At 38.3% G+C, this 16,381-nt stretch overlaps 1 long non-coding RNA gene across 1 annotated transcript in view; it reads right to left on the bottom strand.

The window, feature by feature from the left end:
* Positions 1-13,445: 13,445 nt before the first annotated feature.
* Positions 13,446-16,381, bottom strand: part of LOC114620542 — a 7,927-nt gene continuing 4,991 nt past the window's right edge. The window contains exons 2-3 of the long non-coding RNA XR_003711329.1: positions 13,853-13,986; positions 13,446-13,777 (exon numbers count right to left, since the gene is read on the bottom strand). This is a non-coding gene — a long non-coding RNA (uncharacterized LOC114620542). The remainder of the gene's footprint in view (positions 13,778-13,852; positions 13,987-16,381) is intronic.

Here is a 16,381-nt window from a genome sequence, read left to right as displayed (position 1 = left end):
CCTTTGTGTCCCTTGTGTTCTGGCTAGTGTGACCTCTTTACTGAGCCTTGGACCTGCCAAGAATGTTCTCTCCTTGGAGTGTTTGTACTGTCATTTCTCTGTACTGTTTTCTCTGTATGGGAACAGATAGCTCCCTGACCCTTACGTTCCTTTCCTCAGAGCTAGTCTCATCAGCAAAATCTAATCTGATCCCCCTATTTGAAATTGTATAACATCTTTTTTCTGCAACCCTATGTGATCAACCTATTTTGCTCTATTTTTTCCCAAAACACTTACTGAGATCTATCAGATAATATACTGTTATTACAAATACAAATACTTGCATTTGTAATAATAATAAAAATTATAATATGAATATAAAATATTACATATTTTATTATATAAACATTATATAAATTATAATACAAATATAAAATTATAATACAAATAATTATTTCTGCCTGCTCTACAAAGGAAAGGGTCCCTAGGCTTCTACTTCATGGGTGCATCAAAGTTCCTAAGGCCCATAGAATTAAGTCAAGAGTGTTCCCCCAAACAAGACTATTTGTTTCAGTGTTACAATCTCACATAATTGCAACCTTAAGCACAAGATAGATTCAAGTTTGTAATACATATCTATTACTACAAAACAAACCACAAGCAGGGTGGATTTGGTAATGGTTAGACTTGACTTAGTTTGGTTGGATTAAGAAATACCTATGAGATTAGCAAAGTACAGGTCTGGGTAGCTCAGATTACATTGTCAGAAACATGAGATCATAAAAACCCTAATCTAATGAATGAGTTTTAATCTATTGACTAATGAGTTTAAAATTTGAATAGACTTCTGTTGTTATTGTTGTAGTTGTTGCTGTTGCTTTAAAGATAGGGTTTTCTCCTTGTAGCCCTGGCTATTTTGGAACTAGTTCTAAAGTCTAGGTTGGCCTTAAACTCAGATATCCACCTACCTATGGCTCCCAAATGCTGGGATTAAAGGTGTGAGTCACCATGCCTTGATAATACTTGAATAGACTATTATAAAGAGGCAGAATTGAGGAATATAGAGCATGGTTAGAGAAAATAGCTCACAGAGTATTGTCTTTGGGGCCTACTACTGTCCTGGTCCTTTCATATTGTTGTGCTCTGCCTTTTCCATAAAGATGTGAGCTATACTGCCACCCCTCATTGCTATACAGGAATATCTTGCTTCCTGTCTTTCATGAGATGTATAGCCTCCTCTTTAGCGTATCCTGCCAGGATTTACTTCTTGGCCACAAACTCAGAAACATGGAGCTCAGCTATTATGGAAGATCATCAGAAAGCATGGGATGATAATAGCAAATAGTAGAAACAGAGTGTCAACAGTGCAATCATGACTCAAGAGTCCCCGCTGGGGCGAGGGGAGTTAGAAACTCCTCTAAAGGAAAGATTTAAAACACATTAGACTACGGAATGACAGTGCAGGAGAGATGGCTCAGGGTAAAGAGGACTTGATGCTTTTCCAGACAACACTGGTTCTATTCGATATAGCAGCCTCCAAACATCTGTAAACCCAGCCCCAGGGGATCCAACTTCCTCTTTTCCTTTCTGTGGGCACTAGGCATATACATCGTGCACAGACATACAGACAGGCAAAACATCCATATACATGTTTTTTTTTTTTAAAGTGAAGACTATGGAAAGAGTTTCCAGGATCAGAATTTAACAAAAGTTAATATTGTGAAAACAGCTGTGTGAATGCAGCCACAACAAAAATTCTAATGACTTTCTCCACAAAGCTAGTGCAAGCAATTGTGAAGTTTATATGGGAATATAGAGACTCCAAGTAGCCACAGCAATCCTGAGATAAAAGGGGGCTGTTCCGGAGGTCACACAATAACAAATTTCAAGCTCTGCCACAGAGCTATAGTGAGAACATTTATAGGGGAATGGCACAAACACAGACACAGAAAGTATCTATTTATTTAAAATGACTATCACCAAAACAACAACAGCAGCAGCAGCAGCACTAACGACAACTCCAAACCAGCCAGATCTTATGAAGATATTCCTTCACTCCAACAACTCTATATTGTGTCAAGATGACATAAAACCAGCTAACACAGATGGCTTCTACTTCCATTCAGCTGCCTATAAGTCAGAGGAAAGAGAGCTATTGAGAATTCAGAAAAAGAACACATACACTATGTGTGATAGAGTAAGTATACATGTCAGACATTATAGAAAATAGTAAGCAAGATTTCAAAAAAGTATACATCTAATGTGATGCACTAAAACTACTTTTGCATTTATATCCTAAGGAAATGAACTCATCGCATTAAAGAGACTGCTGAAACCTCACATGAAGGTAGCACTCTTTATTAAAGATAATAATGTCATCAATATATGCCATCTATCCACAGATGAATGGATGAATAAAATGTTTATATATGTGTACATACACATATAATGGAATATTATCCAACCATTAAAAGGATGGACTCGTATTCTAAAAGGCAAACGGATGGAAGTAGAAGGTACCTGTGCTGGCAAGTTTTGTATCAACTTGACACTAGCTACAACCATTAGGACAACTGAGAAAAATGTCTCCATAACATCAAGATGTAAAGAAAACTTAGGGTATTTCATTAATTAGTGATTGACATGGGGAAGGTCCAGGCCATTTTGGGTGTGGCAATTCCTGGGCTGGTAGTCCTGGATTTCATAAGAAAGCGGTTGTTTCTTCTTATCAATAGTAACCCTAACTAGGGCAGCATCATTTCAAGTAAAATATGCCAAGAACAGGAAGGCAAATCCCATTTGTTTTTTATTACTAGCAAGGAGTAAATATGGTTATGAGGAAGATGAAGATAGGCTTGATAATAATTATCAAAATACAGTTAGATGGGAAAAATTGCTTCTACAATTAAATATTCTAGTAAATTGATTATAGATTGAATTACATATCATATATTTTATAATGGTCTTGTAAAAATGAGTTCCATACAATGAAAGAGTTATAAGAGGCATATACAAATTTTATTTGATCACTACACATTGTCTACCTTAACAAAAGGTTATATAGAGTATATCCCATAAATATGCATTGTAGTCCATGTGAATTAATGAGAAGTAAATGAAAACCAAGAGTTATAAGAACATAGTGTCCAAACCCATGACAAGCTCTCTTAGTTAGGTGGTAAAGAGACACTATGACTAAGCCAACTCTTATAAAGAACAAGATTTAATTGCAGTTGGCTTACAGTTTCAGAGATTTAGTCCATTACCATCATGGCAGGAGAGCATGGTCATGAAGCTGACTTACAGTTTCAGAAGCTCAGTTCACTATCATCATAGTGAGAAGCATGGCATCATCCCAGAAGACATGGTGTTGGAGAAGATGCTGAGAGTTCTACACCTTGATACAAAGGCAGCCAGGAAGAGATTTTGTCTTCTGCAGGCAGCCAGGAAGAGGCTCTGGATGAAGTTCTCCCACCTTTGGCAGAACTTAAGCATAGACCTTGAAAGTCCCCCGGACCCCAGTGACAAACTCCCTCTAATAAGGCCACACCTCCTAATAATGCCACTTTCCATAGGCCAAGCATTTTCCAACCACTACAGTATCTAATGGTAAAATTAGACTGTGATTCTTACAGAATAAAAATGCAGCAAATAATATCACAAATGGATCATACAACCAAGAATTTGGTGAAAAATCAAATAGACCAGTCACGACAGGGCTCTATTCATATAGAATTCAGGATCAGGCAAGGCTTTGTCTCTGATCAGATATCTCTGGAGGAGAGGATGGCAGTGATATAAGTAGTCATGCAGGGTGCCCAAGTGCTTTCTTTCATGGTTGTGTGGAAATTATAGTTGCATTCATATTGTGATAATTCTTTAAAGGTATCCTTAAAACATAGCAAATTTCTTATGTGTACTAGAATTCAATGATACATATTTTCACAATAAAGTGCATTGAAATAAAGTATATGTGTTCCGAACTTGAGTAAAAGATTTAAAAATCATAAGACTGTGACTATTTATTGTTTATTTGAGCCGGACATTTCCCCGGATAAGTAACTGGCAGAGTTCAGGCTTGGGGTAGGCAGCCCTGGAGCACCTGAGATCGAGAGATGAGCGCCCAGAAAGCAGTGTCCCTCTGTCCTCTCACAGCACCTCCTACCTGCTTATTTGATGCTTCTTTTCTGCTGATAGGTCTCTGATAATAACGACAAACAGGCAGCTGCAGCATCCACAAAGGCATGCCTTGGGTTATCCCTTTATGATGAAGCATCATATTTTTTTTATTAATTCTTGTCCTCTTGATTTCAAAGAAAGGCAGAAGGCACTGCCTTGTAGAGTTCCATTGCTGAGTACTCTGCTGTTCGTTTGCCAGTGACGGAAGAGCTTGACTTTTCTAAGTATGTGATAATTATAATGATGGTCATGCTCGTTTGTCCAGCATCTTATGAAATATTTCCAATATGCATTACTGCACTTCTTCTTCATAGCAGTCTTGTCAAAGAAAGTGGGTCAGGCTTTATTATCTCCATTATTTTTGAGAGGAAAGAGTTCCAGGGACATCTAACAGAATAACTGCTTTATCTGAAATGAGTAGGGGATGGGAAAGCTTTAATATCATTGTCTCTTTTGATTTCCCTGGAGGCAGCTCCTTAGCCAAGGACACATTTGCAAAAACTTTCTTTAGGAGGAGAAAATATCAAACGAAGAGTGGAGAAGGGATAGAGGCTAGGGAAGTAGACTGAAGAGGGATGAATATTCAAGGCCTACCATCTAGTGCTGGAGAAATCTAATTCTGCTCTGAATATCAGAATCATTCATTCACCTTGGAATTATTCTACTCAAACAGTAAAAGAACTAAAACCTGGGGAATGATCTCACTCATGCTGAGGGCTCAAACTTTATACCGCTTATGATCTGTTGCTTTGATAGACCATGAGGAGTTTGGAGATCGAAATCTCCTCAGGCAAATGAATGCAGATGCTGGTAGTTGGAAGCCAAAATATTCTCTCTCTCTCTCTCTCTCTCTCTCTCTCTCTCTCTCTCTCATCTCTTTTCATTTTACACCCCACTAAAACCAGTTATTTAGATATAGTTTGTTGTGACAGCATTCATTAGAAAGGGTATCTAGTGAGAATAAATTAAACTAAACACTATTCTCACTCAGAAATAAAATCTTTTGAAGTCATCTCACTCATCATTATTACAAACTTTCTCTCTGTCTCCTCTCTCTCTCTCTCTCTCTCTCTCTCTATATATATATATATATATATATATATATGTATATGTATATGTATATGTATATGTATATATGTATGTATACATATGTCTATATATAAACAATTTGAGGAGAGAAGGGTTTATTTGGCTTACATATCAAGTCATAATCCATCATTGTGTGATGTCAGGGCCAACTTGAAGCTACAAACATAGAAAAGTGCTAACTGGCTTATCTTCAGTTCCCTTTCTTACACAGGCCAAGACTAGAGATGGTGCTACTCAGAGTGGGCTAGAGTATCACTTAACAGTCAAATCAATCCCCCACGGATCCCATCACAGCCCATCTGATTGAGCCAATTCTTTAGTTGAAGTTCCTACTTCCCAGGTGATTCTAGGTTGAGTCAAGTGGAAAATAAAAACTAACCAGAACGAATAGGGTGAGTTTGGTTTTTTATCATGTATATATAGAAAGCTTTATTAAAAAAAAGTTTGAATTTGAGTGTTATGCTGAATTGAAGTAAAGGTAGCAACCACAATAATAAAATACATGCATAATAATAAAATAACTAATATTCTAAAAGTTTCCAAATTATATGAAATATGTTTGTAAAGCAATAATAAAATGTATTTTAATTTTACATAATGAGATTTTGTAATCAATAAAGCACAGAAAAGCAAATTAAACTTTCTCACTAAGGATAAAATGAATGTATTTAACTTGCCAGTCATTACACACACACACACACACACACACAGACTCACACACTTTTTTATGTAAATTTAGACCATTGAATATTCAAATTTTAGTTGAATTAACGATAGGAAGTATATATTAATAATAATATTAATAGTGGCATGACTTAATTACTAAAGTGAGTATATCATTGGCTTATTTTATTTTTTAATGAGCAATATTTTCTGAATACCTAATAACAACACATCAACTGCTGCCTAAAACTTAAGCTTTGTAAATGCTCACGGATGTTAGTGTTTATTCTTTGGACTGTTTTCCATATTTACTGTGTGAACACACTTATTTGCCAGGATAAGCTTTATACTGTAATGAAAGTTCACCCCATTTGTTGTTCCCATTAACAGAAACTTGGATGTCCGGCAGACTCTACTCTCTGTTGTACACTGTCATGGCCTCATTCACTCTCTGGGCCTCTTAGACATCCTTGTCTCCCATTGCATGCTGGGAAATTGCCCTCCTGCTAATGCTCTCTCTGCCACTTTTGAAAGTTACTTTTCAAGCATCTGCTCACTTAGAGGTTGCATGAATCTCTGTCCTTCAGCCTGTTTGCTGCCTGTGGAAGTTTGGAGGTCTAAAGTCTGTCATGTTTTAAATAATCACACACACTTTTCTGTCAATTTCACTTGTTTGGTAAAAGAAAATTAGGGTTTGAAACTTTCTTCTTGATGCTCTCTCAGCCTTACTAGTTTATCTTTTTCCTTGAACTGTGATATTTCTTTACTTTCCTGCCTCATATCTGTTGTCCCTAACTAGACTGCATCTTCAGACCACCAGGTAAATAGTTTTGAGGCATACACTAAATCAGAGCTTTGCTCTGATCACTTTTATCAGCGACTGCAAAGAGCCCTCTTAACTCTTCTCTCTTAGAGTTTGAGGGTCTGGAATCAATAAACTTTTCCAATCTTATAAGGCCTCGAATTTCTGTATTTTGCTCATATTTTACTTGTGGTATATACAGTTGCTTCTAAATCTCACTTTGGTCTAATAATAACTTATCAAATATAGCCAGTGGCTATATTTGACAATATAATGGATCATCTCAGGCCACTGAGTTCCACAGTGCACTTTGCTGGGGTATGACATGTCTTCCTAGCCCACACATTCACTTCTGTCCCTTTCCGGTATCCAAATATTAAATTGACACCACATGTTTTAGAGGTTCTTGAAGTTTTTCCCCATTGGTGTTTTCATTTTTTATTTTTATATTTATTTTTTAAGATTTACTTATTTTATGCATGTGAGTACACTGTCTCTGTCTTCAGACGAACCAGAAGAGGGCATCAGATCCCATTACAGATGGTTGTGACACCATGTGGTTCTTGAGAATTGACCTCAGGTTCAATTTTCTCAGGCGTATGTAATATTCTGCTATTATTAGTGACTTTCTTGGTTAGAGACCCTCCATGAACTTCTGTACATCACAGTACTGATATGATGAGGCTCATTGTTTGCAGCAGCAGAGGAAACCTCTGAAGGCTGACACCATAAATAGTCTGGTGATAAAATTATAAGTTCTGGGAAGTGTGAAGTGTTACATGAATTTCGAGCTGTCTCTGTCACAGTGTCTCTGTCACAGTGCATGTATGTTCCACTCATATGTTATATGTTATGAACCTAAACAGTTTAAAACTAATAACTGTGTTGAAGTTTTGCTTTCTCGTAATGACAACAGGTATTGGAAAATATATTTCTATATTTTGGTTCTGATTGAAATGTCTGCCATTTTTAGCCTTTTAAATTATTTAGGGGTTTGGGCTGGAGGGTTGGCTCAGCTGTTAAGAACACTGGCTGCTCTTGCAGAAGAACCAGCTTTAATTCCCAACCTCCACATGGCAGCTTACAACCATCTGTAGCTCCACTTTTAGAACATTCAAAGCACTTACCTGACCTTGACCAGGACTGCATACAGTGCACACACACACACACACACACACACAAACTCAGGCAAAACGTTCATATACATAAAATAAATAAATATAGAAGTGGCATTTCAATCAGAACCAACATGTGGAGATCTGTTTTCTGATCATGTTTTCAGATGGTTATTAAGGTAAACTAATTGTCACCATGGTACAAAGTAAAACCATCCCAGAAAGAACATGTGACCCAGTGCTCTGAGTATGTGCACAAGAATGCATACAGCTGTGTTGAATGTCACCGGAGAACACGCCACAGAAAGGTGAAGGATATTGAGTTCAGTCAGTGACTGACTTTCAATTGGACAACTAGGCTTTGATCCTGCCTCCTACACACATGACTTGTATTCTAAGTGCTCATGTCTAGCCTCACGCCTCCTGATGCACAGCAGTGGTTTCTCAGCCACACCAGTTCATGGACCTTTCCGCTGCTTACCATCTAAGATGTGTGTGCAAATGATCACATAGGTTTTGAGAATACAGTCATCATCCACAGAGATACAGCCATGTGGAAAAAAGCAGTTGGTAGGTCAAGAAATGCTTTGAGTTTTGTGAGTGAATGTACAGACAACAGGTTCAAGGTTGCTTAAGTTTTGTCTCAGTAAGCAGCTTTCTGGTGGATAAAGTGTTTGAATGATGAGAAAACAAAGTTTTGGATGGTGATAGCACATACCTTTAATGTCAGCATTCAGGAGGCAGAGACAGGCCGATCTCTATGAGTTAGAGGCCAGCCTACTGTATAGCATAAACTTAAGGCTAGACAGGGCTACACAATGAGACTCCAACTCAATAAAAAAATAAAATAAATCTTTACAAATGCTTTAAATAATTTCTTTTTAATTTATTAAAATTAATTTAATTTTAATTGAAAAAATCTTCATTCATACAACATATCTAGATAACAGTTTTCCCTCCTTCCACTTCTCCCTGTGACCCTCAATCTCCCCTTCCCTCTCCCCCAGAGCCACAAGCGCTCTTTACCACTGACCCATCTCTCCACCCCCCCAAATTTCCTACTAAAGAACTTAGTTAATAAAAAAAAGTAAACAGGTGGTTTTAGCTGTTCTATCAAAATTCTTCCAATATACTTAAGCAGCAAATGAAATAAACTCACTAGGTGGTCTCTGCCTTTGGCAGAGAAGAAAGAGTAAGCACATGCATGCTTAGGACATGTTTAATTGTTGGATTTTAAAGTTCATGTATAGGAGCTTCAGTGTTGGTTTGTTGATCCACAAAATGCTCTTTATTTCCCAGCGTCAAATATGGCCACATATCTGTACCTCACATTCCAGAAGCCAGTGGGGCCTGAGGTAAATCACTGTGGAGACATGCTTGGTGTCCCTCATCCTTCCTTCCTTCCTTCCTTCATTCATTCATTCACAACTCACTTCTGGGAAAACCACATCTCTAAAATCACTCTTACTTTATTACAGTATCAGTGCCCAGTGCTGGCTTGTTTGGTTTAAAATAAAAGATGTGCTTATATTTCCTCCATTTAGTTTACAAAAAAAGGAGTTAGTTTATAAGAAAAGAGGTACCTGGCTTTTTAGTTCGTTTGTTTGTTTTTCTGTCATGTTACACAGAGAGATGCTACAAAGAGAGTGAATGTCTCTTGGAATACGACAGTACACAGCTGTGCTCCTGTAGCAAAACGACTGTCACTGTGCATATGAATGGAATTGTGTTTCTTAGAGAATCTTTGTTCAGTACAGGCTTCCCAAATTTCCCACTTCTTTCCAGCACATCAATAGTTTCAGACAGAATGTTTCTTAACCAAACCTATAGTCACTCTATCCTACATTTCCTGAAATTTAAAATATTCTCAATGTGTCCATTTCAAATTCCTGTGAAATGTGCTATGGGATATGTGGCTCTCCATCTCTCTCTCTCTCTTTTTTTTTCTTTTTTTGCCCCCAGAGGTTGACCTTTCATGTTCTAAACCTCTGTAAGTAGCCTCCACAAATTTGTCACTCTTAATAGTCCGTATCTGTTAGTGTTTCTGAAACTTCTTTCTTCAGAAAGATGTGAAGAACATGTGCTTTCCCTTCTAAGGTCTCATCAACAAGCCAGAGTCTGGTTCCATCAAAGTTCACCCTTTGGAACCGTTGAGATTATTATATCCACTTATGGAGTATGGGATTCCTCACAGGAGCACAGGTGATTCCAAAACAGCTGTACCGGAAAACCTATACTGAGCATGGAAGATGGCCTCCCCATGCCAGCATAGAGCACCTTCACATAGTCTTTCTCAGTCTATACTCTCTAGTATCTCCCCAAGACCAGGAAGTTATGTACAATTAGGGAAGAACTGAATAGAAGTAGATGAGAGGAACAGTTGGGATGCCAGGTGAGGGAACAATGATCCTCCTGTCCCCTCCTCATAGGAGCAGATGTTAATAGCTCACTGGACCAATGATAATGAACTCTCGCAAGTTGTCACAGTGAACATAGAGATGATGGCAGGTGCATGCAGAGGTCTGTGCCATACAACAGGTAGGCATTTTGCTATGCACTATGAACAGCACTTTGTAAAATGGGAGGGTGCATGAACAAGGAGATTGATGAATAGAAAGGCATAGCAAAAATAAATAAATGATAAAAGTTATACAGTGGACTCCAGGTCAAGGCATAAGCTGTCAACTGTAGTTTGTTTTCTAGCCTGTTAGGTAGCATTGCACTCTCTATTTCAACTGAGTGCTATTCACAGAGAATACTTCTGCAATGTTCAAGAACCAATAACTTTGAAACTCTTGGAAAGACATTCTAAATAAAGGAAAGATACTACTGCCCTTTAATTTGGAAAGATGTTTCCCGAGGATGTGCATTATTTACCCTGTGACTTCAGAAATAACTTCTCCACATACAATGACTCAACAGACCTGAGAAGCTTTGAAAGTGGTCTACAAAAGATGAACTGCCATAAATATTTTATCAGAAGACTTAAGTCTCAAAGGAAAAGAATGGAGGTACTCTTTCCTGGCGACTTTAGAAAGTCAGCATCGGGAAGTGTTCACGGTTTAACTATTGATCCACAAAAGAGGAGGGAGACAAAGACAGTGTCATAAGGGCATTTGGCTTGGACAATTCAGACTGAAAGTGCTTGCTCTTGAATTAGCTCTTTGGCCTTAGGAAAGTCATGTCTATTCTCAGTAAACCAGCTTTGCTTCTCTGGAGTGACTGCATCATCTGTATGCTCTTCTTCACATTGTAGTTCAAAATGTACTAGATTTTATATTTCTTTACTGCACTCATATACTGAACTGATATACTACTAGTGTGACAGTGGTCCCTTGGTGCATCATTCATAGGACCACGTTCAGTATATTTAATGATGCTGTCCAGGGAAGAATTTGCCATTTAGTGAGGTATGACAATGTGCCAGCCATTGCATAATCAGCAATTGAAAAATAATTAATACCCCAGAATCATTTCTTCCAAGTCCACTTAGGAACAACACTGGAACAGGAACAAACAAACCTTCAAAAGTTCAATCAAGTTAAATTAAAGTGGTCACCAGAGTAGAAACGAATTCGAAACAGAATCCATTCAATGCAAATGAATTTGGAGCTGCATTCAGAGGAAACTGAGCAATATAATGACCAAATGGAAATGAAGGGTTGAGTTAAGGAACTGAGCAAAGAGACAACTGCAGTGACTCCACCACTGGAGGATTTTTAACAAGGTAGGTGGCATTATGGATGCCCCAGCTAAGTTCCTCTCATCAATCTTCCATTTCATAGTAGCCCATCGTACAGAGAAACCATGAATACATGCAGGCAATCTATAAAGAGGGGCTCATGCTGGATGCCATGAGACATACTAGCAGTGCAAGCCCAGCTTCTAAGACCATCTTAATTTAGAAGTTAGGCAATATTTAAAAGTAATAGATACTACTTTTAAAATGTTAAAGGTATTTTTTAAATTCTGCATGTATGTCTGTTCATCATCTGCACGACTTGTGTCTAAGAAGATCAGAAAATAGTGTTGGATCTGCTGGGACTGGAGTTACAGATGATTTGGGGCACTCTGTGGGTGTTAGAAACCGAACCTAGATATTCTGCAATAGCAGCAATTTCTCTTGACTGCTGAGTCATCTCTGAAGGCTCTCCAAATTTCCTTTTTTTTTTAATGGGAAAAAGTTAAGACTGAAAAAGAAGACACTGCATGTAAACCAGAAAGTTAGGATAGCACCACTAGAACTCAGGAAAGAAGATCAGCAAGCAAGCAATCATGGACTCATATACCTGATCATCAGTGCTCAGATTCTATTGCCCCTGTGTCATCAGTATGGTTTCTCGGCCCCTCTTCCCTTTATTTCTGTTTGTAGTTCTCTCCCTTGTGAGATCATTACCATCTACAGCAGCTCTGAAGAACTATTCTCATCTTCTGCTAAAAAAAAAAAAAGAAAGAAAAACCTGGGGTCAAACACATACAAAGGAGCAAGAAGAGACTCAAAGAAGACTTTCTTATAGGAAAGTATAAAAAGAGAAACCTAGATTCTAGAGAAGAGAAAGCAGGTGTAAGAATTACCTTTCATCTGGATTGCACTAAGGAAGGCACTGAACAGTTTACTCTCCAGGGTTAAAAGGAAACTGGTTTTCATGGGAAACAAAAATGTTTTCTAGTGCCATATTTGTTTCATGTGCATGTAAGTTCATGTATGTCATATGCACATGTGTTATGGTTGGTACACCTGTGCATAGAATGAGGTCCAGGTCTGCCACCCTATCAGTCTCTGCTTTATTCTTCCAAACAGTGTTTTGGTTTTGTTTGTTTGTTTTGTAGGCTGTTTTCATGCATATGTGTTTGTTGTGTGCTTTCATGTGGGTATGCATTTACCCATGTTTGTGGGCTCATATATGTGTAGCTGTGTTCATGTATGTGTAGGTCTGGGTTTGATGTGAGAGTAACCATAAATCATTCTTCCATCTTCTTTTTAGAGCAGAAGCTTTCAATCAACCAAAGCTAGCCTATAAGGATAGTTTTACTAGTTAGCTTCCTCCAGGAATCTTGTTATTCCTAGCTTACTATGCTAGAATTACATGTGGGCTGCCATGACCACCAGACATTGAGGTGGGTTCTGGGGATGCAAACTGGTCTTTTTGATTTCTTACAAGAACTTTGACTGCTATACCATCTCTCAGGCTCCAAAGAGGATTGTTCACTGAACCTAGGCTAGAGGCTATCAAGCCCCACTGATAGTCCTGGTTCCACACCCCCACAGTCTGGTGGTTATGCACTATTTTTAATAGATATCACACCAGTGAATGGAGCTTTTCTATTAAAGTATTTATTTCTTTGTAAAGTGGAAGCCTGGTCAGACTGGTATAGGATCTTGGTGTCATAGTGAACACTTACCAGTTTAAGAAAAATAGTGAAACAGAGTTTTAAAATTGAAAGAATTAGATTTGGAGCTGGAGAGGTAGTTCAGTTGTAATGTGTTCATCTTACAAGCATAAGGATCTGAGTTTGAATACACAAAATGACCTTTGTACACATATGCGGCACACATTTGACTTCTCTTGGTTTTTCATATGAGTACTAGGAATTGAACACAGGTCCTCTTGCTTGCACAGTGTCTTAGGGTTTTATGGCTGTGAAGACACACCATGACCAAGGCAACTCATATAAAGGTCAGTGTTTAATTATGGTTGGCTTGTAGTTTCAGAGGTTCTGTCCATCATCATCATGGCAGGAAGCATGGCAGTATTCAGGCAAATGTACTGCTGGAGGAGGAGGTGGAAATTCTGCATCTTGATCTGAAGGCAAACAGGAGGAGAATGTCTCTTCTGCACTGTGTGGAACTTGAGTATAGGACCTCAAAGCTCACCTCCACAGTGACATACTTCCTCCAACAAGGCCACACCTATTCCAACAAGGACATATCTCCTAATAGTGTCACTCCCTGTAGGCTAACCATTCTAACACGTGTTTTTTTGTGGGGGTGGGGGGAAGTGCGCAAACCTATTCAAACCACCACACACAGAAAGTGCAATGCTTGCTGAGTCCTCTTCCCAGACCAGGTATAACTTTCAAGACAAACTCTGAATCTTATTTTAAAAATTTATCTTGAACGCAGATCACATATATTTAAGCCAAGGGAACCTTAAGACTCTGAAGCCAGAGAGAGAATGTATTCATTGAATGTATTAGACTTAATTTAGAATGATGTTTGACATGAGTTTTTTGATGTGTAATATTTCACTAGTTCATTAAAAGCAAGTGACTGGTCGTTTGTTTGTTTATTTATTTATTTATTTATTTATTTATTTATTTATTACAACCAAATCACTGCTTCCCCTTTCAGTCCTCCTGCAAAGAGTCCTTTCACCCATTCCCTGTCCTTTTCTCCTCTGAGACGGTGGGGCACCCCTAGGCATCCCTCCACCCTGGCATTAGGCACATCCTCTCCCAGTGAGGCCAGACAAGGGAGCCCTGTTGGGTACAGATTTCACACAAAGGCAACAGCTTTAGGGACAATTCCCACTTCAGATGTTGGGGAGCCACATGGAGACTGGGCTGCACATTTGCTGCTTATGTACCAGGGGCCTCGGTCCAGTCCAGGTATACTCTTTGGTTTGTAGCTCAGTCTCTGATTAGTTGACTCTATTCATCTTTCCTTAGACTGAAATAGCAAAATTTCCTAGAATTCAGTATCAGAGAAGATTTCATCTCCCCACATCCCTTGGGTGCTTATTTCATTTGCCAAGCCATATCTTAAAGTCTCCTTAAATCAGAGACTGATTTAATTGTGTATAGGACTATGTCACCTTCTACATTTATTTAATTCCTGATTTTTGTCATTCTGTTGAACTATGAATTTGATCATTAAAACCATACATTCAAAAATACAATCCTCATTATAAACACTTTGAGAAACATAACAGACCTCATTCTAATGGTTGTATCATTCATACTATCTAGTATTTGTAAGTTTTAATTCATGAGTAAATAGCTTAGAAAATAAAAACACTGCTTTATGAGTGTGGAGAAGAGCTCACTACAATATCCACATATCTAGTATAATGCGGTTCATTTAGTTTAATAGGCATCCCACCAGTGAATGGGGCTTCTCTATTAAAGTATTTATGCCTTCATAAAGTGGAAGCCTGGTCAGACTGGGATGGGATCTTGAGGTCATAAACATAGTGAAACATAGAGTTTTGAAAATGAGAGAATTTGACCTGGAGGTGAAGAAATGGCTCAGTTGTAAAATGTTCATCATACAAGCCTAAGGAACTGAATTTGAATACACAAAACTCACATACAAAAGCCTACATGGCAGTACATGTCTGTACTCTCAGCACTGTGGGTAGAATAGTAGGGACAGGAGAAAGCTTGGGCTAACTGGAAAGGCAGCCCATCCAAATTAGGAGGCTCCAGGTTCACTGAGAGTCATAGAACCTAAAGATAAGGCAGAGAGCAGTTGAAGATTATGTTCATTGGATCTCTCATTGCAGACACATGTGCACACATGAAAAGCTGAATATGCATACACACACATACACACATGAGACAGATAGACAGATGGATGCATAGATAGATAAGGAGAATGTAATTAATAGAAAACCCTCTTTATTTAATAATTCAAATGGGGAATTTATTTGTGTATTGTCTGGAAACAACAGGCCTGGCAGAGTAACACTCTGTGTGAGGCAAGAAGGTAATCCAATTCAGTACAGCTCAGTAGCTGCTTTTGGTTCAAACTTCTACAGTTTCGTACTGGCCATTGGTTTAGACATGTTTAAGTACAATAGAATTTTTGAAAAAAGTTTTTTTTTTTATCTCAATCCTATGTGCACAACAAAGCTCAAAGCATGACTATCAAAACGAGGTACATGTGACCTCTTCCATATAGGTGGGTTCTATGGCCTGACTGAGAAAAAAAATGCTTAAGATAAGGGTCTCAGGAGAATGTCTTAGATCAGCATAAGTCTGGGGGAGTCAGGTGTGGCCTAGCCTACAGAAAATACAAGTCACAAAGCTATTAACTACATCCATTCCAGCCTTTTGGGCAGAAAGCAGTTTATACATCTTTTTCGTTGAATGGATGGCCCTGTTTGTTTACCATTTCTAGTTTTCCTAGTACTTAGACGTGAACACAAGGACCTCACACCTTCTACAAATTTGTATCACAACTCTTTCCCATTATGCTTCCCATTCAGATACAGAGGTAAGTGTTCAAAAACATCCCTTTAACTCCAATTTCAGGAGAAACGAATGGAGAACGTTTACCTTTCCCCAACACATCCACATTTAGGATATCTATCAACATCGACGAGGAAATCAAGAGACTGGAGAGCGAAGTGAATAATAAATGGATGACAAAGTCAGTGTTCACACTTGTCTCACAGAAAGACCTGCCCTAGGCTAATTTTATTCACTTGTTCACTCATTGTCCATTTATCAAACATTGCTTAGTACATCCTATGTGATAGACTTACAAGCTCAGGGTTTGATAAAAAGAAAGAAAGAAAGAAAGAAAGAAAGAAAGAAAGAAAGAAAGAAA

This window comes from Grammomys surdaster, unplaced genomic scaffold (assembly GCF_004785775.1).
Source record: "Grammomys surdaster isolate TR1022 unplaced genomic scaffold, NIH_TR_1.0 169, whole genome shotgun sequence".
Taxonomy (NCBI): Eukaryota; Metazoa; Chordata; class Mammalia; order Rodentia; family Muridae; genus Grammomys; species Grammomys surdaster.
Note: the sequence above shows the minus strand (reverse complement) of the source record. Positions and strands in the feature narration are given on the sequence as shown.